The sequence below is a fragment of the Magnolia sinica genome, chromosome 1 (genome assembly GCF_029962835.1).
Source record: "Magnolia sinica isolate HGM2019 chromosome 1, MsV1, whole genome shotgun sequence".
Taxonomy (NCBI): domain Eukaryota; kingdom Viridiplantae; phylum Streptophyta; class Magnoliopsida; order Magnoliales; family Magnoliaceae; genus Magnolia; species Magnolia sinica.
In genome coordinates, this window is record NC_080573.1 from 64,545,650 (window position 1) to 64,570,871 (window position 25,222).

The window sequence follows — 25,222 nt, forward strand, 5'->3', positions numbered from 1 at the left end:
CTATTTGGCTTAATCTATTCCATGTTTTATGCACTAATATAGACACCATACATCCATCATTAAATATGTTGCATAAGTGATGTTTTGAAACTCGGGAGTTGAGTTATGCTCGACCCCCGAATTTCAGGGCGTTACACAGTGGCCAACTGAGGATTCGGCTTAGTGTCACTATCAGAGCCCAAACTGGGGTCCGTGTGGATATCGCTTAGGGGAGGTGCCCTGTCAAATGATCCACCAAGTGCAAGACGTGCTGTAGTCCGAGTGACTTTCAGAGGCATTCCCTATACACAACATAGGGTACAACACGTGTAAGATTTTTGCATAAAAACACTCAATTTCTCAAGCATTCTACACATTTCATAGTAAAAGGAGTTGCATGCATTTCATTTAACAAAATTTGTCATAATACATGAGATATAGTTTTACATGAGTCATGATAGAGATGCATGTGAGCTAATCTAATCAAAGCTTTAAACACCAAATGCACCATCAAATCTACCCTACTACTAAGCCTAGCAAGGCTATAACATAGGAGCAGGAAAGCAAAGAAAACTCAAAGATGACCACAACATAGGACTAGTCGTCAGAATCTGGTGATGGTGGAGGAGCACCCTTGCCCTTCATGCTGCATAGGAGGGCCCTTAAGGTGCGAGACACCTTCTTCAATTTCTATTTCATGAAGGTTCTATTCTCTTCAAGTTCGTCCCAGGTCTCTCTGACCTCCTGTCGCAGTGCGACTTGGCCCTCCTCAATCTGAGCTAAGCGGGCTTCTAAAGCAGCCCAATCACGGTGGTGCTCATGTGTAGGAGGTGAAGAGCCCTCATCAAAGTCTTGGGCCATCTCTTCTTCCTCCTCCTGCTCTTCCTCTTCTTCGCTTCCTTCCTCTTTTTCATCTTCATTCTCTTCTTCATCACTCTCCTCCTCTTCACTTCCCGTCTCATTCTCACTCTCATCAAGTCGGGCTTGACATTTTCGTGGCCTAATACCCATGTTGTTAAGAGTAGTGTCGTTGATGAAATGGATCGGTGTAAGCTTTTCTGAGCCAAGTCTATAGCCGAATTCACGAGCAAGCTTGCATATAAGTCAGCCGAATGAGAGTGAAATGTCTGTCCTAGGAGAGCGTACGATTTGAACCATCTGTAATAGTATATACTTAGGTAGGCACAGCTTGTCTCCTTGCCCAGCTTGGTATAGGAAGACTACCATCAAACGCGTGCATTCGCTGCGATTACTCCACTTGGGATACACATTATATGTGAAGATGTGGTGGAGCAGGCAGAAGTCAGGAGTCATTTTTTACATCAGGAGGCATTTGCCTTGATTCCAGTGGACCAGTTGGCCACAAAGAATTGCATGCGTTAATCTCTTTCATGCACTCTCCTGAGATTTCTCTCGCTAGCATGTGCCTCTTTATGCGGCATCCTCATGATTTGGGCTATCAAGTCCACATTAACAATGGCTTCCCGCCTTCCCACGGGCATAGAGAACTGTAGAGGCTCTAGCAGTGGCTCTCATATATGGGCGTAGAAGGCTCGGACAATGCTCTTATTTCCAAGAGACTTGCCCTCAAATATGGGACCCCAATCGGTGTCCAACAGGAGATCCATCGCTGGATAAAGCCCAAATAGTTTCTCGTCCATGTGTGCTTCAAAAAGAACCCTACGGCCCTGAAACCTTCCATGTGTCATATCCACCAGTAGAGCTCTTTTGAGAGGAATCTGGGGATCGAGATCCCGCTTCGTCCTTAGCTCCCAATCAATACTTATGTTAGCCTCAGTACCTTTTTGCCTCCTTGAACGGGTAGGGCGGCTAAGCCCAGCTTCATCCGTGGAAGCCCTCTTCTTTCCCATGAGGGAAAGAAGTGTGAAAAGCGAAAATATGGCCGCCACTAGCTCAAAAAGAGCCATGAGAGTGAAACAAAATGGAGGGATAGGATCGATTTGTGGACTTTGAGATTTTTGAGACACAAGAGAGGGTTTGTGTGCTCAAATGGGGGGAAATGAGGGAGATAGGAGATGGATTTGAAAGGAATGGTGAGAGGTGAGTATGTAGTGTTGAAGAAAAAGAAGATGTGAGAATGGAGGGGTCAATTTGAGGGAGAAAAATGGGATTTTGGGGATTTAAAAAGCTTAGAGGGGTGGAAATGAAAGAAATGAGGCAAATGGGGAGATATAGGAGGCCCCCACATGATTTCGTGGGCCCCACATGCATGTACAGCATCGGCCTGCTGCGGCCCGACAGGCCCGCTGAAGGTGGACCGTGAGGCCTCGCCCTAGGCGCGATGCCATCATGGTCCGCTGGACCTAAAGTGATGGAATTGCCGTAAGGGAGATGGCATACCCCCCCTGGGGTTCTAAAAATGTGTGGGGCCCACCTTGGGTCCCCTTGTTTTATGTGGTTTAGGCCCCCGAGTCCGTTTAGTGCGGTTTTGAGCTCCATCTCGCGTATATTCACGCTTTTCCAGTTATTGAGTGTGGACTACACCAATTCATCACCTAAATCCATCGATGGGTAGTTTGGAAAAGAATTGGGATCATCTCGCATGATCACAGATGCCTACGAGTCCGATTTCAATGGTCAGCTTCGCCCGTCAGTGAAACTTGAAATCCTACAACAGTTTCTACGTCTCATCGCCCCTCCTAAGTCAAAGTACGTCACCGTGCATCATGTGTCCATAACCCAAGTCCAGTTTAATCCAAATCATGCTCTAATACCAAATTGTAATGCGCTGAAAATCAAGGGTCAAGCAGAAGCTTGGCTCTCAAGTTTCAACGTCACTTATACGACATGGATAATGATGAATAAATGTTGTCCATATTAGTGCATTAAACATGAATGAGATTACACCAAATCAGCATATTCTACTCCAAATATGATTTGATTACGCAAGGGGATGGCTGTGTTAAATATATAAAGCACATAAGTGGTTGTAAGTCCCCAGAGTATGAACATGATACCAGGTTAAATAATTATATGTATAGTTCCAAAATTTATAAAATGACAAGTGTGATGTTCAACTAATTTGTATCCTTGTAGCCCCATCGACGCAACTCTAGGTCTACATAGACCCACCAGAGAGTTGCATGTAGGAGAACTCCTCCTCGTCGTTATAGAAGGCCGGCTCCAACTCGTAAGCTTCGCCATCATCTGAAACTACAAAAGAGTGTGGTCGGTGTTTTAAAACATCATACATGAGTGGGATTGAGTAATCAACTCAGTGGAGCTATAAGGCAAAGGTTAACATGTTATCAATTCAGTCAAGTAGTAATGAAAAAGTAGTACAACAAACATATCCTAAGTACTCTTGTTAATACAAGGATGACATGTATTAATGATGCATGCCCTCGCCTGCACTCCCTCAACGACACCATCTCACGATCACACATGCTACTCCCATTGTGCCTTCATCGCCAAAGCACATGCAATGCAGTGCATGATCGTGTTAGCTAAATAATTTATTAGGCATATTCATATAGCAGATTCGGGAGGATAAGGTACTTCTCTTTATATCATTACCCAAACGATGATCCATCTAGGGTCATCAATCCTAGTTAATCACATATGTTAGGCAAGTTATAGGGCAATGTCATTCCTAATTTAAAAACAGTGGACAAGTAAGTTCAGGCCGCTATGGGAGGCTCGTCACCTCGGTGTAGGCCTAGTTTATACTCGAGGTCACTACGGGAAAGGCTCGTCACCTTAGCATAGGTCGACAGCTCGAATACATTGTCCCATACCACCATATTCGGCTCACGATTTGAGTTGCTTACTGGACAATACGAGGAGGCTCATCAGCCCAGCGTAGGGTGACAGCTCGACCACAGTATCCCATACCACCATGCCCGACTCATGAGTCTTAGCGGATTGTGGTACCAAGGTTAAACAGGCTTTTCAATAGTAAGTGGTACCTTAGATTCAAGCAGTAGCGTCGATACATCGTGAACTTACATGAGGCCAATCAGGTTACTTGACAAGCTCGACTAGTACGAGCGTACAATAAATTAATCAACATAGAGCGCATACGCACTCCTTGTGGCCTAACCACTATCGATAATCACTGTATGACTCAGATTCATTGAACGTGTCCGTGGTGGCGAAACTGATTCAGCCACTCGATCGGAAGTTGTTACCGATTGCCTGGACTACCTCGTAGCCCCAATCATACTCCAAAACAATAACATTCACATATGGTAGTCATAATAATATTGAACAAACAATCCAAGCGTTACAACCATTTGAACATTTTATATAACACATAGTGAACATGACATCATACATATGCATTTCATACAAGAATAACGTAATTAGATTTAGGTTATAAGAAGGAATCTATACCTGCAGCTAAGGTAGTTAAGAATATCATCTCAACACCCTTATAAAATACATTTCAATCAGCATTTTCTCATTTAGGCATTTTATCACACACTTAGACTACACATATCAACATACATGTAATAAATTTGTCATAACATGTATTGTGGCATATCCTTTCATAAAGGAGTTGCCACACATATAACAATCATGTATTCTCAATCAATAATCATGGCAAGCACAAATCATGATTCCATAGTCATTCAAACATTTTAACAAACACATGAAATGCCTTACATTCAACATAGTTCATATATATGTATAATACACGGAAAGCATCGCATCTAAGTACATGTGACAACAATCAAGTCAGTCATAAATCATTAACTGACATTGAAAGCCTGAAAAACCATACCTAAATGTTTATAGTCCGCACCTTTCGTTGGTATGCCAATTACTAACTCGGTTCGTACACTACACCTTTGTTTACGGCATAACGGCTACCTATAGTATGAAATAATTTAGCTATTTCACCGATCTACCTATTTAGATATGTAAAATATATTAGGGTTAGGATTCCTTACCCAAAGATGGAGTTTAAATCGTTGGTATAACAACACGGAAGAGGGGATTCAGCACTTGGAGTGGCGAGAATGAATCCCAGCAACCAACCACAACTCTCTCTCACTTCTCCTCACCTTCTCCTTGTAACGTCTCGAAAAAATTCGTACAAAGACCCAACTACCACCTCAGGCAGAAATCACTAAGGACCAAATCCTTTCGAAATTAGATGTGGATTAATTAGGTGCTAAACTAGATTATCTGTAAAATAAGCATTAATTACTTTAAATATGATCTGTATGACCCAAAATTTGCAGGATCGCTAATGGTACATTGCCTAAAAACTTAGGATCCGTCTCAAAACCCAGTTGCTCTCGGGAGCGCATCGAAACTTCGTATCGGACCTGGACCGTATGTTAAAAGTCTGATTTCTCTAAATCTATACGGTTATGACCGCCTTGCTGGACTTGGCAACCATCTCAGAAATCAAGTCCTAAAGGCAACCAAAAGCACATAACATGAGCCCGAAGCGAAGTGTGTGAGAAACACGAATATCTTTAAGAAATGAACTGAAACTTAAGTGAATTGAGTCATTCAATTGCAGGCCAAATCTAACGATTCAGACCGTCAGATTCTGACCCAACTACACCCTCGGATCAGGAAAATTTCCAAGCACAAGTCCATGTACTCGTGACCCTGATCGAGCGACGATGGCCATTGAACTGAAACTGGTTCGCCACGGTCGATCTATATATCCGATCGGACTGAAAACTTAGCCTGACCTAGATCCAATGTCAGGGAGCTTATGTCCGACCGCATGTAGAAAAGGGGCCTCCACAATAGCTCCGTTGGACCGAAACAGCCACTATTTGGCTATAAGCCAAGTATACCATGGCCCTAGGGCCATTCCCATCAGTTCTGGGCCTATATAAGTCCCTTAAACCCTCTCTCTCTCTCTCATTTCATACAAATTTGGAAAACCCTAAGAGAGAGAAGAGAGAAAAGAGAAGGAAAGAGGGAGAAAGTGATAGAGAGAGTTGGCGTTTGTTCCTGAGATTCAATCCCGCCACTCCATGTGCTTAGCTACCACTTCTATATCGCTATTCCGGTGATTCTGATTTCGTTCTTGGGTAAGAAAACCTAACCTTAATTTATTTTAGGGTTTCAAATAGTGTAAGTGATGAAATGGCTAACCTATTTCATGCTATAGGTGGCCGTCGTGCCGTAGACAAAGACTTGACATACAAACTGAGTTCAAAACTCGTTTATCAGCGAAAGGTGCGGACTATAAATGTTTAGGTTATATTTTTCAAGGCTTTTAATGTTAGTAATGATTTATGACTAGCTTGATTGCTATCACACATGTGCTTAGATATGAGGTTTTCTGTACATATGCTTATATATAAACTATGTTGATTTATAACGCATTCCATGTGTTTGTTGAAACGTTTGAATGAGTATGGAATTTGGACTAATGCCTACCATGATTATCCATCATGGATATATGATTGTTTTATAGGTGACAACTCCTTGGTGAAAGGATTTGCCCTAATACATGTTATGACCAACATACGTCATGTATGTTGCAGTGTGTAGTCTAAGTGTTTGTAAAAATGTCTAAATGAGTAAATATTTAGTAAATTGTGTTTTATAAATTGTGTTTTATATGGGTATTGAGATAAGATTCTTAACTACCTTAGCTATTTGTATAAATCCATTCATGTAACTTAGATTATTTGATGTGATTTACGTATGAAATGTATAGGTGTGAAAGCATGTTTATTTGTACTTCATAAAAATGCTCAAGTGGTTCCCTTATTTGAATTAATTGTTTATTGCTGATATGCCTATCACATATGCTTTCCTATTATGTTTAAGTACGTTTGGGACTGCTACATAGTCCAGGCGATTGGTAAAGATTCCCGAGTTAGTGGCCGAGGTCGTTTCGCCACATCAGATGTGTTCGGGGATCCAAGTCATACGCAGATTTGCCAATAGTGGTTAGGCTATATGGAGTGCTTACGCACTCTATGTCGACCAAGTCAACGTGCGCTCGTACTAACCGAGCTTGTCAAGTAACCCGATTGACCCATTATATGTTCATCATGTATGGATGCTACTGCTTGAATCTAAGGTACCAACTTACCAGTGAAGATCCCGTTTAACCTTAGTACCTCGATCTGATAAGACTCATGAGCTGGATATGGTGGTGTATGAGACACCGTGGTCGAGCTGTCGTCCTATGCTGGGGTGACAAGCCTCTCTGTAGTGACCAGTGAGCAACCTAAACTCATGAGCCGAATATGGTGGTGTATGTGATACTGTATTCGAGCTGTCAGCCTACGATCAGGTGACGAGCCCTTAGTGACCACGAGTATACATTAGGACTACACTAAGGTGACGAGTCGTTCCGTAGTGACCTCGAGTATAAACCAGGCTTGCGCTGAGGTGATAAGTCACTCCGTAGTGACTTAAAAACTGTCTATCGTATGTGACTACAAGGATTGACGACCCTAAATGGATCAATGGTTGGGTATATGATTTAAAGGGAGGTGCCTTAGCTTCCCAATCCTGCTGTATGAATATGTCCAATTAAGAACTTGGTTAATCACACACATGCACCGCATTACATATGCCTTTGGCATTGGAGTTGAGCATAACAGGAGTGTTGCATGTCGCGATCGTGAGATGATGTCGCAGAGGGAGTGTAGGCGAGGGCATACATCATTATCACATGTCATCCTTGCATTAACAAGAGTATTTAGGACATGAGTGTTGTACTGCTTTATCATTATTACTTAACTGAATTGATAACATGTTAACCTTTATGGCTCCACTAAGTTGATCACTCACTCCCACATTCTGGGATGGTGTTTTAAACACCAACCAGACCCTGTTGTAGATGCAGATGATGGCGATGCTTTCGAGGTAGAGCTAGTCTTTTACGATGATGAGGAGTTCTCCTATATGCAGCTATCAGGCAGGTCTATGTAGACCGTGTTATGACCGACGGGGTTACAGGGATGCTGTCTAGATGCCATTACACTTGTCATTTTACATTTTGGAGCACGCATGTATATTCATTTTGTCCATTTTGGGAGTATACATGTATATAATTAACCTGGTAACATGTTCACACTTTGGAGACTTACAACAATTTATACATTTTATATAATTATCACAGTCTTTCGCTTGCATAATCTAACTGTCTCTGAAGTATGATGTGTTATTTGGTATAATCCCACTCATATTTAAGGCACTAATACAGACAATATTTAATCATCACTTTCTATGTTGCATAAGTGATATGTTGGAACTCGGGAGATGGGCTCCTGCTCGACCCCCAATTTTCAGGGCGTTACACTCCTCTTTTCTCTCTTCTCTCTCCTAGGGTTTAGGAAATTCATATGGAAAGAGAGAGGGGTGGGTTAAGGCCCTTATATAGGCCCAGAACTGATGTCAATGGCCCTAGGGCCATGGTATACTTAGGTTATAGCCAATAGTCGTCTCTTTCGGGCCAACGGAGCTCATCTGGAGGTCCATTGCTCGGATAAGGTTTGAAGAAAGTTCCCCAGCAATGGATCTATGCCAGGTTAAGATTTCAGTCCTATAAGATTTGTGGATCGACCGTGGAGGACTAGTTTCAGTTCAACGACTATCGTCACTCGATCAGGGGTACAAGTACACTGACCTGTGTAGGGAAATTTCCCTGATCCAAGGGTGTAGTTAGGTCAGATTCTGACAGTCTGAAACCTTAAATTTGGCCTGTAAGTGAACGGCCCAATTCACTTAAGTTTGAATTTCTAAAGATATTCGCGTTTCTCACACACTTCGCTCAAGGCTCAAGTTATGCGTTTTTGGATACCATTTGAAATTGATTCCCGAGATGGTTGCCAAGCCTAGTAAGGTGGTCATAACCATATAGTTTCATGGTAGTCAAACTTTCGACATGTGGTCCAGGTCCGATATGGAGTTTCAAGATGCTCCTGCGAGCAACTGGGTTTTGAGATTGATCCTAGGTTTTGAAGTAACGTAAAGCTAGATATTCTACTGGTTTTGGGTATTACAGTTCATATAGAAAGTGATTCGAACTAACTCGCCAATTAATTCAGTTTAGTACTTAATTAATTTTTCTCTAATTTCTAATGGATTCGGTCCTTAGCGATTTTTGTCTGAGGTGGTAGTTGGGTCATTGTACGGATTTTTTCGAGACGTTACACCCTTTCCCAGGCGCATAGTCCAAGTGAGCATAAGAAACCTCACTATCCGCCTGGCCAATAGTCTGTCAATACCTATCCGGAACGTTGATAGTGGACACATTTACGAGCTGGTCAGACTCAGCCTAGTAATTACCCCTTTACCCTCGGGCTGGTAAGGCCACACCCCCTTCCAACAGACCATGACACAGTGGGAGATGCGACCTCTTAGTATTCGGCCCTCGTGCGCTCATGCATCCACTCGGTCTCGATGTTGGAGCATCTTTCGGTACCATTAAGTTTAGGGACTTTCACCCAAGGATATCTATCGCACCCCATGTAAAAAGAAGATTTTTGATGTTTAATATGTTAAGACGTGAAGCCGCATCTTGATAGGGATACTCAACCAGTTGAGTGCCCTACTCGACTAATCGAGTGGCTCACTTGACCAGTCGAGGGCTGACTCGACTCAAAGTCTAGCGAGCTATGATTTTTTGGGTCCGTGGTGCTCGACTGGTCGAGACCCATGCTCGACCAGTCGAGGGTCTGTTTGACCAGTTGATTAGCTTGCTCGACCAGTTGAGGTTAGTCGATTCATTTTTTGGATTTGACACGGACTACGAAAAATTAAGGCGGTTTTGCAAGAGTGCGAAAGAGAAGTTGCCTAAACTATAAATAGGGGTCCCTAGGGCTATTCAAGGGTTAAGGTGAGATATTCTAAAGTGTGGGCAAAGGGTTTTCTCTATGCATCTAAAGGGAAAAGGTTAGTATATTGATTGTAATTTTGTTTTCTTCATAGTAGAAGTTTGCACCCATGATTTTTACCCTTGTTTGGGTTTTTTCCGCATATATTTTGTCTTGTGGTTTGTTTGGTATGCTTTGATTCTACTTCTAGATTATATTTCTTATTGTTTATCATTTATGGGTGAGATCAGAGTTGGATCTCAGTTCACTAGCATTGTTGAAGTGCTGCGCAACAACTGGTATCAGAGCTATTAGTTTAGTTCAAGGGGGGAGCGATGACAGAAGAAGGGAAGACTAGAATTGAGAAGTTTGATGGTTCAAACTTTACCTTCTAGAAGATGTAGATGGAGGATTATCTGTATCAGAAAGACCTCTATATTCCTCTAGGAGGAAAAGAGAAGAAACCAGAGAAAATAACAGATGATGAATGGTTTTTATTAGATTGAATGGCTTTAGGAATAATCCGACTCTTTTTGTCTAAGAGCGTTGTCTTCAATATATCCAAGGTGAAGACCACAAAAGAATTAATGGAAGCCTTAGCTACGATGTATGAAAAACCCTTAGCGTCTAACATGGTTCATCTTATGAAACAACTATTCAACATGAAGATGTCAGATGGTGGGAGTGTGGCTGAACATCTAAATGAGTTCAATACAGTCACAGCCAATTGGAATTCGTTTGCATTATTTTTTATGATGAGGTCAGGGTGTTATTGATCTTGTCCAATTTTTCAGACAGTTAGGATAGTTTGGTGATTGCTGTGAGTAATTCTTCAGGGTCGACAAAGCTGAAATTTGATGATGTGGCTGGTCTAATTCTCAGCGAAGAATCTAGAAGAAAGGCATCAGGAGTTTCAAGAGATTCAGGGAATGCCCTAAACATTGAAGGAAGAGGAAGATCGCTGAACAAAAGAGGCAATAAACATGGACGTTCTAAGTTAATGAAGAAGTTCAAGGGACCGAAAGACAAAGATGGGTGTTGGCATTGCGGCAAGAAGGGGCATATGAAACACGATTGTAGAGCGCTTAAGAAATAAGAAGGAAGCTCTCAAGGCGGAAAGGATTCAGTAAATCTATGGAGAGTGACACAGAGGCATTGATTGTGTCTCTTGATGCGAGGAATGAGTCTTGTGTTATAGATTCGGGTGCTTCGTTTCATGCCACTTCGTGTAAGGAAGTTCTATATGATTATGTGTTAGGTGACTTTAGAAGAGTCTACCTGGGTGATGATGAGTTGTGTAGTATTGTTGGAAAGGGAGACGTTCATATAAATCAGAAAGACGGAATGACTTTAAAATTGAAGGATCAAACATGTACCGAGTTTGAAATGGAATTTGAACTCAGTGGGGTAGTTGGCCGATATTGGATAGTGACGACATTCACTAGTGATTCATGGAAGATTACAAAAGGTGCCTTGGTGATATTTTAAAACAAGAAGGAAGGTACTTTGTATGTGACTTCAGGATCATATAGTTCACTCGTAGTCGCATCAACTAGAGTGAATAGACAGTTATGTCATCAGAGGTTGGGACATATGAGCGAGAAGGGGATGAAAGTGTTATTGTCAAAAGGGAAGCTACTAGAGCTAGAGTCTATTGACTTGGAATTCTGCGAGGATTGCGTGTATCGCAAGCAGAAGCGGCTAAGTTTCAAGAAAATAGGACGCGCTCCAAAGACTCATCTGTTGGAGCTTGTACACACTGGTGTGTGGGGACCGACACAGGTATCATCTCTTGGTGGTTCACGTTATTTTATTTCCTTTATTAATGATGCTAGTAGAAAACTGTGGGTCTATTTCTTAAAGCATAAATCTGATGTATTTGATGTATTTAAGAAGTGAAAAGTAACAGTAGAAAACGAGAGAGGTAAAACAGTAAAATGTCTCAGATCAGATAATGGGCGAGAGTACTTTGATATGAGGTTTGAGGAGTATTGTGCAGTAAATGGAATTAAACATCAAAAAATAATTTCAGGGACACTGCAACAGAACGGTGTGGTTAAGTGCATTAACAGGACTATTCTTGAGCGTGCTAGGAGCATGAGGTTACATGCAGGGTTGCCTAAGACATTTTGGGCAGATGCTGTGAATACTACCACATATCTCATCAATAGAAATCCCTCAGCACCATTAGATGGTGGGCTACCAGAAGAAACATGGATTGGGAAAGAAGTGAACCTTGAATATCTCAAAGTGTTTGGTTACACTTCATATATTCACATTGATGCAGAGCACAGAAACAAGCTGGATGCGAAGTCCAGGAGGTGCACGTTTATAGGCTACGGGCTGCATGATTTTGGCTACAGGTTTTGGAATACAGAAAACAGAAAAATCATCAGAAGCAAACATATAGTCTTCAATGAAAAAGTGATGCATAAGGATAGTGTGCAACAAAATAAGGATGATGAGAAAGAATTCGTAGAGTTGGAAGAGTTACAAGATACGAGTGTTACAGCGCCACAGGATGATCATGCATAAGATCATTATGAGGCAGAGCCGTAGACACCGCTTGTGAGGTCTACTCGGGAGAGGAGACCCACGGTCCGATACTCACCCTCTTTACATATCTATTGCTGACAGATAATGGTGAACCAAAATATTTTAAAGAAGCACTACAGTAGATAAACGGGTAAAGTGGGAGCAGGTCATGGATGATTAGATGGACTCTCTTGAGTCTAATCGTATATGAGAGCTAGTCACTCTACTAAGGTTAAGAAAGCTCTTCATAACAAGTGGGTTTATAGACTGAAGGAGCAGCATGATGGTTTGAAATGGTACAAGGCTAAACTGGTTGTGAAAGGGTTCCAACAAAAGTCAGGTATCGACTTCACTGAAATATTTTCATGAGTGGTGAAAATATCTACGATTCGTATGGTCTTGAGTATAGTGGCTACAAAGGACTTACATTTAGAGCAGGTAGATGTTAAGACAACCTTTATTCATGGGGACCTTGAAGAATAGATATATATGCATTAACCGACAGGATATGTGACACTAGGAAAAGAGAATAAGGTGTGTAAACTGAAGAGAAGTCTATATGGCCTAAAGCAGGCCCTGAGGCATTGGTACAAGAAGTTCGAATGTTTCATGTCAGAAAATGGTTTTAGGAGATGTTGTCTGGCCCATGACCTAGACTGTACCATTTCGTAGAGTCCCACAGTCCTCTCAGTCAAAATTCAGGGACCCATGACTCGTAGACAGCATTTGTACGTGACCCTGAGTCACGTCCTGTCAATCTGAGTCGACTCTACCCAAGACTTGTACCCTTGCTCGCCGCGGTTCTAACGTCACATCTCATGCTCCGATCCGATACTTAGGCCAGGAGTTATCGGCCCGCGTGTATCTCGAGGAAAATACTGTGCGTTGTAAATCCTAAGAGAATCTATCACATCAATCAAGTCAAGTACAACAGGTACAACACCCATGCCTCTCTTACCAATAAGCATGGCACCCCTCTCTCTCCCATCCCCAATGTCAACCTTCCTTACAACAACCCATCCCTCTCTCTTTATATCTACTCTCTCTCTCATTTTCTCCACCATTATTCCAAGCAACCCAAGGAGAGGATATGTCCATGAGAGAGCTAGGAGTGTGGCCCACCTTCTTACCCCCACATCTTTCATCCTAGCCCTCCAAACTTCATCATCCTCCATTAAAATTGAAGCTTAAGAGCTAAGGGGTCCATGGAGCCTAGAATAAGTGGAATCGGTTGGTGATCATAGCGTAAGATCTTGATTTTTGATGTAAGGCCCATTTGTGATGGTACCCATTTTCATGTATGTGTTGTAAGTAAAGAGGGGCCCATAGTGGCGAGGTCCCTCTCTCTCACCATCTCTCTCTCTCTCTCTCTCTCTCTCTCTCTCTCTCTCTCTCTCCCATGTGGTCCGCCCCGATGAATGAACTAGATCCACACCGTCCAGCCTCTTGGACGGTGTGACCCACCTCAAATTTTTTTATAAAGGTATTTGCATCCAGAGGGCTTGGACACTGTTTTGATAGAAACAGTAATATATATATCTGTATGTATGTATGGTGGGTCCCATGTGGGACCCACCTGATGTATGTGGGAATTTACACCCTCCAGTGTGCTGGACGGTGGATCCACCGTGAAGATCTCAACCTCCCATCATGGAGTTGATTGGACGGTGTATATCACACCAGCTTTATTTGAAGCAGGTGGGCGACACATGTGGACCCTCCTGATATCTGTGTTTCCTCCAGACCGCCCATCAATGGGCGTCTATATCCAGACCGTCCGTCATTGGACGTCCAGAGGCTGGACGTTTGATGGATATTATATATTAATAATAATAATTATTATTATAATATATATATATATATATATAATTATATATATATATATGATGTATACATATCTGGTGGGCCCGACATGGACCCACCTGCTGAGATCAGAGTGGCTGGTTTTCCACACACCAGCGACTTACTACTGTAATACAGCAAGTCCATGGGACCCATCAGATGTATGGGTTTCATCCAGCCATCCATCTATGCGGACCACACACACCGGCTACTTAGCTACTAATGACGTCAACAAGCCTTATGGGTCCCTCATGGTGTATATGTTATATCCCAGCCGTCCATCATCTGGACAGTGGGCCAACAGTCGTCCCACCTGCTGTATTTTGCATCACCAAGTTTTGTGGGCCCCTGCCAATGTATGTGTGACATCTAAAATGTTCATCCAATTGGTGAGCCTGTCTTAAGGCTTGAGACAAAAAATGAGGCAGATCCGTGTATCAGGTGGACCACACTGCAGAAAATGATGGAGGATTGAATGTCTATCATTGAAACTTGTTTGGGTCACAGAAGTTTTGGATCATTATGGAATTTGTTTTCCCTATTAATCCAAGTCTTTATGACCTTATGATCAGATTGGATGGAGAATAAACTTTATGGTGGGCCCTATGATTTGTGTAACAGTGAAAATCATTATCTCCACTGTTATTTGTAGTATGGTCCAGATGAATTTTTGATATGATTCATTTTTGGAAATGCTCTAAAATGATCTCTAAAATAGACGTATGGTGTAAATAATTCAGCAAGAACGGTGGGTCCAACTTGATGTATATGAGGCCCATTGTTGAGGCTCATGTGATGCGGCCCATTTGATGAACATGAGGCCCATTGGTGCGGCCCATGTGATGTGGCCCAATGTGAAGTATTAGCGGCCCGTGTATGAGGCCCATTGTGATGCATTTTCGTCCCATATATGAGGCCTATTGTGATGTATATTGGGCCCGTGTGAGTGGTCCATTGTGATATATTTGAAGCCCATGTGATGTGCCCCATTGTGATGTATGTGGCCCACCATGATGCGACCCATTGTGATGTATATTGGCCCATATGATGAGGCTTGATATGATGTATATGAGGCCCATTTGATGAGGCCCGATATGTGTATATGAGGCCCATATGATGAGGCCCGATGTGATGTATGTGAGGCCCATTGTGATGTGTATTAAGGCCCTTGAGTGGGGCCCATGGTGATATATATTAGGCCCTTAAGTGAGGCCATGGGCCCCACTATATGTTAGGCTATATGGGCCACTCCTTGGGAGCAATGTTTGTTAAATGTATACATTGAGACCTTCCCTTAGGCCCTTGTTAGGCCGATTATTGAGGTCAATTATTGAGGGCGATTGTTGATGTCGATTATCAATTTCAGTTATTGATACTGATTACGAGTATGTGAGAGCGTAACATCTAATACATGCCCATACGTATCATCCGCATGTTTGTTATGACATGTGATTGACCATTGCATATGCCATAGGACAACTTGTTTATGAGACTCCCTAAGAGACGGAGTTGCCCACATGAGCGCACGATATGCGCAGGATTGATACATGATTGGATTGTGTGACTCATGCATTTCACATTTTGTGATATGATCACCGTACGCCTTAGCGACGCAAGGGTCGTGGCCTCCACAGACATGTCGTGGATGGCCAAATGGGACACTGAAAATGTTTGGTTCCAGCATACGAGCGCCATAAATGTCCCTAGCTAAAAATTCCTAAACCTCTGTGGTGAGGAGACGCCCCAATGTTGAGACCGAGTGGATATATATGAGCACACGAGGGCCGTATACCAGTAGGCCGTGTCTCCCACTGTGTCGTGGTCAGTTGGGAGGGGGTGTGACCTTACCCGCCTGAGTGAGGGGGTAATATCTAGGTTGAGTTTGACCAGCATGAGGAATGAGTCCGCTATCGACGAACTAGGCCCGATATTGGCAAGCAGATAGTGAGGTCTCTTCCACTTACTCAATTGTGCACTCGGATAGGGGCGGCAAGCTGGCGTAGAGTATAATAGACCCCGGTGATGATTCCAAAGATGTGTGGTACTGATATATGGACTTATTCAGTAGGAGTTACTTACTCATTCATTCATTCCTTCATTCACTACCCACTCGAGCTAGTGGTACATAACTAATTGTTATGTTCATCTTCGCAATGGTCAGGATTTCAGTAGGGGCGCTCGACCAACCTGAGATTAGGAGTTTACCACATTGAGTCTGACTATCCAAACTTAGGTATGATGCTGGTTTGGATAGAAGTTCCTTGTGATGGACCCCATAGCCTGCGATACTACGTACTATCATCCCGACTTCACACTCTAACTTGGTTATTACATTTGCATCGTATACTGCATTCGCGACGTGCGACGTTTAAGGTTGCTATGTTTCTGCATTGATATGGCTTAGATGATCCTAACAGTATTTGTGGACTCATCAGGATTTGTATATTGCACTGCATTCTCAGTATATGATATTTGGCTTATTATATTTTTTTGCATCGCATAGCCTGGATAAGGCTGATGATATTTATGGACTTACTAGCATGTTTTCGCATTACTATGATATTGTACGATTTATAGATTACCGGTATTTCCACTTCAACTAATATTTATATGCTTGGCAAGTGCATCGCATACACTTACACCACCCTCTAAGCTTTCTATAAGCTTATGCATGATAAATGCATGCAGGTGACATTAGGTGGCAGCAGCGTTAAGCTTGGAGCGTACAATTGTCTTCTCGAGCTTTGATTTTATATATATATATATATATATATATATCCCTTTCAGCACTGTATTTAAATGTTTATATTAGTATATATGTGATGATGATGTTGCCTTTGTGATTTGGATAAACTTGTGGTTATGCTTCTTAAGAGATAAATGTCCATTGAAAAATCCTCCTTGTAGGATCCTAGAATTGGAATCTGGCGTATAGGCACTGGGAGCCGAGAATGGGGTACTGAGGAGGCTGTTAGCACTGGATTCAGCTATCGAAAATTCTATGAGCCCTGTTTCCAAGTTTCGGACATGACAGAGGTTGGTATCAGATCATAACTTCGGAATACCTAAGGATAGCATCACATATCTGCTGATAGTTACCCTACACTCTATGATTGTTGAGAAGTTAGAATGATTAGGTCCCTAAGATCGAATAACTTAGAAACTTTCTGACATAGTTCCTTGCCGTTGAGATTGTGAGGCTGCATAATATTCTAGTTCCGATTGTTTCTGATCAGGATCTGAGGAATATGGGGGTCATCATAGTGCTGATGAGGCATTTTGGGAGCAAGAAGTTGAGATTCATGGGCAATATCCTCATCTATTAGGTGTTAGATTATGTTGGTATGTTGTGTTACGATTATACATTTAGTAATAGGGTTTCCCTCCGTTATGAGTCTGTATTAGCTGTGTTGTGGTTTAAATTTTGAGGATGAAATTTTATTAGGAGGGGAGAGCTGTCAGGCCCGTGTCCTAGACTGTACCATTCCGTAGACTCTTACAGTCCTCTCAGTAGAATTTAGGCGACCCGTGACGCATTGACAACATTTGTGCATGACCCTGAGTTGCGTCCTGTCAATCTGAGTCCACTTGACCCGAGACTTATACCCTTATGACCACGTCGTCACAGCAGTTCTAATGCCGTGTCTCACGCTCTGATCCGATACCTAGGCTAGGAGTTGCGGGCCCATGTTTATCTCGATGAAAACATCATGCGTTGCAAATCCCATGAGAATCTATCAAATTAATCACATCAATCAAGTCAAGTATAATAGGTACAACACCCATGCCTCTCTTACCAACAAGCATGGCACCCCTCTCTCTCCCATCCCTAAAGTCAACCCTTACAACAACCCATCCCTCTCTCTTTACATTTACTCTCTCTCTCATTTTCCCCACCATTATTCCAAGCAACCCAAGGAGAGAAAACATCCATGAGAGAGCTAAGAGTGTGGCCCACCTTCGTACCCCCACATTTTTCATCCTAGCCCTCCAAACTTCATCATCCTCCATTAAAATTGAAGCTTAAGAGCTAAGGTGTCCATGGAGCCTAGAAGAAGCCGAATCAGTGGGTGATCATAGCGTAAGATCTTGATTTTTGATGTAAGGCCCATTTGTGGCAGGACCCATTTTCATGTATGTGTTATAAGCAAAGAGGGGCCCACAGTGGCCGGGTCCCTCTATCTTACCATCTCTCTCTCTCTCTCTCTCTCTCTCTCTCTCTCTCTCTCTCTCTCTCTCTCTCTCTCTCCCCTGCCTTGCGGTCCAGCCTGATGAATGAACTAGATCCACATCGTTCAACCTCCTGGATGGTGTGTAACGCCCTGAAATTCGGGGGTCGAGCTTAACTCAGCTCCCGAGTTTCAAAACATCACTTATGCAACATATTTAATGATGGATGTATGTTGTCTGTAAGAGCACATAAAACATGGAATAGATTAATCCAAACTGCAAACATAATTCAGGGATAAGTGAAAGGCATAAGCGGAAGACTTAAAGAAACATATGTGTACATGTGCAAGTCTCTGAAATACGTATACATGCCAGGTCATAATACAAGTGTTGCTCTCAAAAATTCAAGAATCAAAATGAAATTATCTATTCTAAAAGAAAACCCAGAATCCCCGCATATCAAGACATGGCTCACATGAATCCGCCTGAGAAATGTATAAAAGAAAATGCGGCCTCATCATCCTCGAACTCCTGCTCTGCCTCAGGGGTCGCGTCAACATCTGCATCTAAGACAGAGTCTGGTTGGTGTTTAAACACCGCCCCAGAACGTGGGAGTGAGTGATCAACTGAGTGAAACAATAAAGTAAAGGTTAACATGTTATCAATTCAATCAAGCAGTAATGATAAAGCAGAACAATTAAACATGTCCTAATTACTCTTGTTAGTGCAAGGATGTATATATAAATGATGCATGCCTTCGCCTTACTCCCTCAGCATCTTTATCTTATGTTACGCATGATAACCTCCCGCAGTGCCAACGACTTCCACACACATGCAATGCGGTGCATGAACATGATTACCAAGTTGTTATTAGTCCTTTTTATACAGCAGGATTGGGAAGCTAAGGTACCTTCCTCATATCAATTTTCACATAGTGATCCATTCTAGGGTCGTCAGTCCTAGGCCATCTCATACGATCATATGGTTTTAGGTCGCTACAAAGGGCTCGTCAACAATCAATGCACGCCTATCATACCTTCATTACTATTCTAAGGCTCGTCGCCCTAATGCAGTATCCAGGTATGCTCGAGGTCACTGCAAAGGGCTCATCACCAATCAATGTAGGCCGACAGCACGAATATAGTGTCCTATACCACTATAATCGGCTCACGAGTCTGGTGTGCTCACTGGTCACTACGGGGAGGCTCGTCACCCCAGCGTAGGCTGACAGTTCAACCACGGTGTCCCATACCACCATGTCCGGCTCATGAGTCTTAGCGGATCAAGGTACAACGGTTAACAGGATTTTATTGGTAAGTTTAGTACCCTAGATTCAAACAATAGCATCCATACATGATGAACATACATTGGACAATCGGGTTACTTGACGAACTCGACTAGCACGAGCGCACATTGGGTTGAACGACATAGAGTGCGCAAACACTCCGTGTGGCCAAACCACTGTCGACAACTCTAATACAACTCGGGTTCGTCAAATCACGTCCTTCGTGGCGAAAGCAACCTCAGCCATGAATTCTAGGCCGATTACCAATTTCCTGGACTACTTCATAATCCCAAACACATTCCATTATAACAGATATGCATATACAATTTAGAACAGTAATGGAACAACAATTCAAATCATGTAGTATGTGAGCATTCGAAGAATATCAACTTAACATGGATTTCAACATAAGTAGTGCTTGAACTTAAAGAACAAAGAATGTAAATTGAATGTAAGAAATCATACACACCAATAGGAGAGTTAAGAATCTCTTCTCAACGCCCGGAAATAGGATAATGTACTACACATTAGCCCATTCAACATTTCTATAAACACTTAGACTACATAGTTCAACATACATGACGTATGTTGGAATACACGCATTTGGACAATTCCTTTTGCCAAGGAGTTGACACACATACAACTAGCACAAATACGCGACCGTTAATCATGGCAAGCACATGTTCATATTTTATACGTATACGATACTTCCTACATATACATAGAATACACAAATCTCAATATAACACATACATATCAGGAACGCAAAATAAACATAGCATTTGGCATGTGAAATTGCATCCATAACAATAATAAACCATTATCTGACATTGAAAGCCTTGAAAACCATAACCTATATGAATATATTCCGCACCTTAAACCAGAAAAAGCACACCGAACTGATTCAGACGATATGTCTTCGTCAACGATGACTAGATAACCTAAGGCAAGAATAGAAATGAGCTACATCAACACATAGACTATTCTAAGCTCTAAATAGATTAGGGTTTAGATTAACTTACCCAAGAAGGAACTTAGAATCGCCGGAATAACGATTCAAAAGTGATGGTTTAAGGATGTAGAGTAACAGGAAAGAATCTTAAGATGATTCACCAACTTCTCTCTCACTTTCTCTCTCTTTCCCTCTCTCTTTCTTAGCTAGGGTTAGGAAATTCGTATGGAAAAGAGAGTGAGGGTTTTAAGGTCTTTATATAGGCCTAACATTGATGAAAATAGCCCTAGGGCCAAGGTATACTTAAGTTATAACCAAATCAAGCCTCTCTCGATCCAACGGAGCACTTCTGGTGGTCCTTTTTTCACGTGCGGTCGGACTTAAGCTCAGTGACCATGGATCTAGGTCAGGCTGAGTTTTCGTACCGATCAGATTTACAGATCAGCCATGACGGACCATTCTCAATTCAATGGTTACCGAAACTCGATCAGGTCCACAAGCATTATAACATGCCTAGGCCATCTTTCCTAATCCGAGGGTGAAATTGGGTTAGAATCCAATGGTTAGATTGCTTAAAATCGTCGCGCAAGCGACACGACTCAAATTTCATAAAATCATATTTAATTTCTCACCGTTCTCACTCTCTTCACTCCGGACTCAATCAAATCGACCCAGGACATCATCTGGACTTGATTTTTGAGGTGATAGTCAAGTCCAGCATGGTGACCATAACTGTCTAAGATCATCGCTATTGTACTTTCGACGTGCGGTCCAGGTCCGATCCAAAGCTTCTAAAAATTCCCGAGCGCAACTGGATTTAGCGTTGAATCTCAGATTTCAGAGTAACATAGCACTAACGATTCTACAAGTTTTGAGTCCTGCAGATCAAATTTAAAGTGATTGATGCTAATTTCATAAGCAATCGAGTTTAACGTTAATTAACCCACAAATAACTTCTAAGGAAAATAGAGGTAGTACTCAAGTCTTAGCACGAAATTTTTCGGGTCATTACATGGTGTGACCCACCTCATTTTTTTTAAAAAGGTATTTGCATCCAGAGGGCCTGGACGCTGTTTTAATATAAACAGTAATATATATATATATATATATATATATATATATATATATATATATATATATATATATATATTATAATATATACATATATATATATATAAACAGTAATATATATTAATATATATATGTGTGTGTGGTGGGCCCCACGTGGGATCCACTTGATGTATGTGGGAATCCACACCGTCCATGGTGCTGGACGGTGGATTCCACTGTGAAGATCGTAACCTCTCATCATGGAGTTGATTGGACAGTGTATATCACACCAGCTTTATTTGAAGCAGGTAGGCCACACGTGTGGATCCACCTGATATCTATGTTTCCTCCAAACCGACCATCAATGGACGTCTATATCTAGACCGTCCATCATTGGATGTCCAGAGGCTGGACGTTTTATGCATATTATATAATAATAATAATAATATATATATATATATATATATATATATATATATATATATATATATATATATATATATAATTGTATATATATGATGTATACATATCTGGTGGGCCCCACGTGGACCCACCTGCTGAGATCAGAGTGGCTGGTTTTCCACACACCAGCGACTTCCTACTGTAATGCAGCAACTCCATGGGACCCATCAGATTTATGGGTTTCATCTAGCCGCCCATCTATGCGGACCACACACACCGGCTACTTAGCTACTGACGACGTCAGCAAGCCTTGTGGGTCCCTCATGGTGTATATGTTATATCCTAGCCGTCCATCGTCTGGACGGTGGGCCAGCAGCCGTCCTAGCTGCTATATTTTACGTCAGCAAGTTCTGTGGGCCCCTGCCAATGTATGTGTTACATCCAAACCGTTCATCCAATTGGTGAGCCCGTCTTAAGGCCTGAGATAAAAAATGAGGCAGCTCCATGTATTAGGTGGACCACACTACAGAAAACAATGGTAGATTAAACATCTATCATTGAAACCCATTTGGGTCACAGAAGTTTTGGATCATTATGGAATTTCTTTTCCCTCTTAATCGAGGTCTTTATGACCTTATGATCATATTGGATGGAGAATAAACTTTATGGTGGGCGCTGTGATTTGTTTAACAGTGAAAATCATTATCTCCACTGTTATTTAAGAAATGGTCCAGATGATTGTTCAATATGATTCATTTTTGGAAATGCTCTAAAATGATCTTTAAAATAGATGTATGGTGTAGATAATTCACCAAGAGCGGTGGGTCGACTTGATGTATATGAGGCCCATTGTTGAGGCTCATGTGATGCGGCCCATTTAATGAACATGAGACCCATTGGTGCGGCCCATGTGATGCAGCCCAATGTGAAGTATTAGCAGCCCATGTATGAGGCCCATTGTGATGCATATTCGGCCCGTATATGAGGCCTATTGTGATGTATATTGGGCCCTTGTGAGTGGTCCATTGTGATGTATTTGAGGCCCATGGGATGTGGCCCAATGTGATGTATGTGGCCCACCATGATGCGGCCCATTGTGATGTATATTGGCCCATATGATGAGCCCCAATATGATGTATATAAGGCCCATTTGATGAGGCCCAATATGATGTATATGAGGCCCATATAATGAGGCCCAATGTGATGTATGTGAGGCCAATCATGATGTGTATTAAGGACCATGAGTGGGGCCCATGGTGAATATATTAGGCCCTTAAGTGAGGCCATGGGCCCCACTATATGTTAGGCTCTATGTGGGCCACTCCTTGGGAGTAATGTTGGTTAAATGTCCACATTGATGGGCAATGATGGTTAAATGTCCATATTGTGACTTTCCCTTAGGCCCTTTGTTAGAACGATTATTAAGGCCGATTATCGAGGGCGATTGTTGATGCTGATTATCAATACCGATTATGAGTATGTGACAGCATAACATCATGATACATGCCCATATGCATCATCCGCATGTTTGTTATGAGATGTGATTGGCCATTGCATATGCCATAGGGCAGGTTATTTTTAGGACTCCCTGAGAGACAGAGTTACCCACATGAGCGCACGGTATACGCAGGATTGATGCATGATTAGATTGTGTGACTCATGCATCTCACATTTTGTGATATGACCACCATATGCCCTAGCGACGCCAGAGCCATGGCCTCCATAGGCATGTCGTGGATGGCCAGATGAGACACCAAAAATGTTTGGTTCTAGCATACGGGCGCCATAGATGTCCCTGAGTGAAAATCCCTAAACCTCCGTGGTGAGGAGATGCCTCAATGTCGAGACCGAGTGGATATATACGAGCTTGAGGTCTATATACCAGTAGGCCACGTCTCTCACTGTGTCGTAGTTGATTGGGAGGGGGTGTGACCTTATCCGCCTAAGTGAGGGGGCAATATCTAGGTTGAGTTTAACCATCTTGAGGAGTGGATCCGCTATCGATGAGTCGGACCCGATATTGGCAGGCGGATAGTGAAGTCTCTTTCACTTACTCAGTTGTGCGCTTGGATATGGGAGGCAAGTTGGCGTAGAGTCTAATGGACCCCAATGATGATTTCATAGATGTACGGTACTAATATGTGAACTTATTGAGCAGGAGCTGCATACTCATTTATTCATTCATTCATTCACTACCCACTCGGGCTGGTGGTGCACAACTAATTATTATGTACATCTTCGTAATGGTCAGGATTTGGTTGGGGTGCTCGACCAACCTGAGATCAGGAGTTTACCACATTGAGTCTGACTATCCAAACTTAGGTATGGGACTAGTTTGGATAGAAGTCCCTTGTGATGGACCCCATAGTTTGTGATACTATGTATTATCATCCCGACTTCACACTCTATCTTGGTCATTACATTCGCACCGCATACTGCATCCGTGACATACAACATTTGGGGTTGCTATGTTTTTGCATTTATATGGCCTAGACGATCCTAACGGTATTTGTGGACTCACCAGGATTTGTATATTGCACTGCATTCTCAGTATATGATATTTGGCTTATTATGCTTTTTTTTACATCACATAGCTTGGATAAGGCTGATGATATTTATGGACTTACTAGCATATTTTCGCATTACTCTGATATTGTATGATTTATGGATTGCCAGTATTTTCGCATTACTCTGATAGTGTATCCTTGGCACGTGCATCGCATACACTTACACCACCCTCTAAGCTTTTTATAAGCTTATGCACGATAGATGCATGTAGGTGGCGTTAGGTCGCAGCAGCGTTGAAGTTGGAGCGTGCAATTGTCTTCTCGAGGTTTGACTTTTTTTTATATATGTATTTCCCTTTTAGCACTGTATTCAAATGTTTATATTAGTGGATATGTGATGATGATGCTACCTTTGTGATTTGGATAAACTTGTGGTTATGCTTCTTACAAAATACACGTACATTGGAAAATCCTCCTTGTAGGACCTAGGATCAGAATCTGGCGTATAGGCGCTGGGAGCTAAGAATGGGGTGCTACGGAGGCTATCAGCACTGGATTCGGCGATCGGGAATTCTGTGAGCCCGGTTTCCGAGTTTGGGGCCTAACAGATGTCATGCAGACCGTTGTTGCTATTTGAAGAAGTTTAATATGTCGTACATCATCCTTCTTCTGTCCGTTATTGATATGCTTGTGGCCAGATCAAGCCTGAAGGACATCTTAGATATCA